General features: G+C 43.9%; 1 pseudogene; it reads right to left on the minus strand.

The window, feature by feature from the left end:
- Nucleotides 1-724: 724 nt before the first annotated feature.
- LOC129681005 (golgin subfamily A member 7-like) lies at nucleotides 725-2,354 on the minus strand (annotated as a pseudogene).
- Nucleotides 2,355-4,180: the final 1,826 nt, after the last annotated feature.

Here is a 4,180-nt window from a genome sequence, read left to right on the forward strand (position 1 = left end):
AACACACTTTGAGGGTGTGTGACACCTGTGGTTCGGCTAATGTACCCCCCCCACCCCCCACCCCCCCACCCCGCTCTACCCTGCACAGCATTTCAAGGTAATGCATATTAATGTAAATGCTTTCAAAGAACTAACCTGAAGGGTATTAAACACTGCTTTAGTAATGAGCACATATTAAAACAAATAACATATATGAGTTCTCCAAGGAGCTTTGGCTCCTGAAATCAATCTTAAGACTGAAGTATGTCAAGACTGGCAGCTTTTGGAGATCTGGGGGGTACATTAGCCGAACCACAGGTGTCACACACCCTCAAAGTCTGTTACTAATTTGGGGGAGTAATTGAGCCAAGACATGACTAGTGGAATTACAAAGCCACCTAGGAAGCCGACCCAAGGGATGAAGAGACCCAGTGATACTGGCATCTGGTAAGAAAAAGACTTTATCTTTGATTGACCAACTGGCTATTTTTTAAATGCCTTTGAATTTTAAAAAGTGAACTGCTTCCCTGTGTTTTCTTGGAAAGAAATCAAGATAACAGAGTCCTACACAACTGGGAGACACAAAGCGGATGCCCAGTGAGGAGAGGTCACTCCAGGTATACCACTGTGGCTCTGGCAGCAGATACGAAAGAATAATGCTCTGGAGAGAAGGTAGGGACACTCTGCCATCGGCCAGTGGACAGACGAAGGTCCCACCTGGAGGTGGGATCTCTAGCTCTATGCTTTATCTTGCACTGCTCACACCTCTGTCTTCATAGATGGTGATTTCAATTACCCTGAGTCCGCTCTGCATGGGGTCTGTTAGGAGGCGGCCTTGGGGACCATCTATCTTCTCATTCTGTCCTTGAATGTATTTGGAGACATTCTTCAGGACCTTCTCATATGAGTTTCCATGCTGAGAAGATGGTATATGCTGTTAAACAAGCCAAACAGCCTTCAAGATAGGACTGGCCTCAGCTTCTGTGCCTCTGTGTAAAGGTTATTAGAGTTCGAACTGTTTCTTCAAACTGCTGTCTGTCAGTCTCGAAGTTCCTCATCCTCCTCTCGGTGTCTTCTGAACAGGAAATAGAATCTGAGTAACAGGGCCTGCTCCGAGGCTCCGCCGGGAACTTGGTCCGGAAGGACACCTTGTCTCACTGCTGTAGTCTCCCTAAATGAACATCCTCCTAGACTCCAGAGCCTGCTGCCGCCTCAGGACCCCCGCTCTGCCTCCTTGGCCCTGCTACAGCTGTTACCCACCCACCGTATATTTTCTTATATTTTGCTTGTGAGCCTAACCTTTAGTGGCTGAGCCGTCTCTCCAGCCCAGTGAGGGTATATGTTCTTACACTAAGCTTGCCTTTTAAGCTAAATGTTAAGTTTGTGAGAGCAGTTCATTGGAGCAGCTCCTCATTCACATTTGCTGGAGGGGAATGTTCTGTTTCAAGTTCTTCACAGCCTGAGAACCTGGTTTGTGTTGAGTGGTTTCCTCATTATAAGGCTGCACACAAATTGCTAACTTTGTTTCTACATCTTATTTTAAAGGCTCATGAAACACCATTAGTGTATTCTAACATTTTAATATGTTGATAATAGCCACATTTACTCTGATTTTTTCTTTCAAATCTTAAATATTTTATTAAAAGGTATAGGTCTCCTTTTTAAAACTCTACTTTATTTGGGGTGTTTAGGCCTCAACTTCCTTTCCAACCTCCCAACCCAAGGTAGGAGAAAAAAGGTTAGTGGGGAGAGGGGGCGCAGACCCCCTTACCTCTCCCAGCTCTTTAGGGTTCTTTTAGGGCTCTATACCACTCTCAAAAATCTCAACAGCAAACATAGCCAGCAGTCTCATCCAAGTCGCCGCTCCCTGAAGCGTTTCTCTCCCTCTGTCCGCTCCAAACCACCATACCATCCGTCTGTCTGGTCTCTCCAAATTGCTACATGCCACACGCCAACACTGCACACCACGCCACGCCTTCTCCTTCTCAACTCTCGATTTTATATCTTCAGAGTCCTAGACCATGCCCCTCTCCTTGATACATGCGGAAAGCCATTACCAGCTGGCAAAAGCCACACCCTGCACGGGACAATTAACAGGCCCAATTAAAATCTCACACTTGGGATTAAAACAAAAACGTATTTACATAACATAACCAAGTTTACAAAGAAGCCAAAACTTCCTTTACAAAAAGATTAAAAAACAAAAACAAAAGAGCATTAACCTAAAAAGAGCCCCATGGACCACATCAGTCCACCAAAGAGGGTGGATACACAGGCCAGGTTGAGAACCTCCGCTCCACACTGTGTATTCGGAGCATCTACCCCAGAGAGACAGTGTGCTTATCTTACGTGCTCCACGGAAATATTCCTGGCATCGTCACTCGTAATCACAAAGACATTAATAATACACTGTGCATTAGGATACGGCTTTAGCAATGCAATAAAGCTTATTCGGGGGTGTGGCTCAGCGCTTGGATGCTCTCATACACGTGCAGAGGATGTGTGAGGCCTGAGTTTCACCTCTAGCCACAGAAAACAAACTTCACCCCCTCAAATTGTTTGCTGACACACCCAACAACATGAACACCCTACAACATGAGCGAACTTCAAAATATTGTGCGAAGCCAGAGAAGCTAAACACACACCTCAAGAATTTCAGGATTCCGTTTCTATGAAATGTTTTAAAACACCATTGTTCCCCAGCAGATGAAATATCAGGAAGCAACTCATTAATGTTGCATAGTCTCCCACCAATGAATGTGTTGGAAAGTTTGTCACCTGAACACTTTTTAACTTTTTTCTTACAGTGTTAGTAATTTCGTGAGCCACTCTGTCTGGAACTACCAGGCCTTCAGAACAGCGTGTGCCACAGGCACTGTGTATGTGACTCAGTAGATTCAGGAGATTTCCAGATATGCGGCCTGTGTCAGCTGATAGTAATGGGATCTTGGGTTTGTGATTTTATTACACAGGTGTTCTATTTGAGTTAAGTTACATATATTTTAGGTTATACATAAAATACAACATGTATTTTTACTGTAGCTTTAAAAACCCTGTATTGTTTCATGTATTCCTGACAGAAGAGAACTAACATCTTGAAACACTGTTGCTGTTTTGAGACAAGGTCATAAGCCAGGCTGGCCTGGAACTCCCTATGTGGCCTAGGCTCTCCTGGATCTTACAGGTCATCCTCCACGGTGCTAAGATTACAGGAACTGGTCACAATGCTGAGCTAAATTTGGAAGGGTCAGAAGAAGAGGTGAACCATGCCCCACTGATTAGCTCGGGCTCAGATCTTCACACCTTCCTGCCACACCACAGCACACTTACTTCTGGAGCTAGGGCTCACAGGATTCATTCCAAGATGAAACTCTCTCTCTGCACGACTCCAATCAGGTCAGCGCTGGACAACAAAAGCTTTCCTCGAAGTCATTTGTTAACGACTTAAGCAACCACAAATTCAATGCAAACCACATAAATGCCCACTAAATTAAAACATGGCTATTCTTCAAATCAACCGCTATGTAGCTCTGCGCAAAAGACTGACAGTCATGCTTGTGGGAGGCTACACAGAGAGAAGTGTGATGGAGGAGTCCGTGGTATCCAAATGTCTTATTTCTCCAATTTTACTAAAGGCCATGGCCATTCGAACCAATTTCTAGGTTCTCTGAGGCATGGAAGAAGCTTCTGACCATAGTTCTATGGGAAAACATGGTTCTAATTCCACTGTTTTCTGTAGTTAACCAATAGCCTCAGCACATGCATTGAAAAGCCCACCCTTCCCCTCTTTTGATTTGCAGGGCCGGCTGCCATCTACTGACTTTCCATAGATTTGGGAAATCCCTGTGTATAGGGTTTCACTCACGTGGTTCCAATAAATACATCAGTGACTTAAAAGGAATTCTTTTGCCACACTCAGAGCACAGACATTTGATACAGGGTTCTGCAAAGTCCCTGCAGTCAGGAGTTTTGTTTGTTTGTTGTTGTTGTTTTTTTTTTTTTCTGTTTAAAAAGTTTCCTCATCTCTCAGTGAGTTCCTTTACTTTCTTTAAACCTCATAATCCTATAAAATTACATTTCATGCTTGATCTAGTTACTACATGAGAAGAGCTAGTTAGTAGCTCATTCTGTCAGAGGAAAATGCCTCTGTCCTTAAGAGCTGAATTTTCACTAAATATGTTTTTTTCACTTTGAGACTACC

Source organism: Psammomys obesus, unplaced genomic scaffold, assembly GCF_907164565.1.
Source record: "Psammomys obesus unplaced genomic scaffold, mPsaObe1.curated_primary_1811, whole genome shotgun sequence".
Taxonomy (NCBI): Eukaryota; Metazoa; Chordata; class Mammalia; order Rodentia; family Muridae; genus Psammomys; species Psammomys obesus.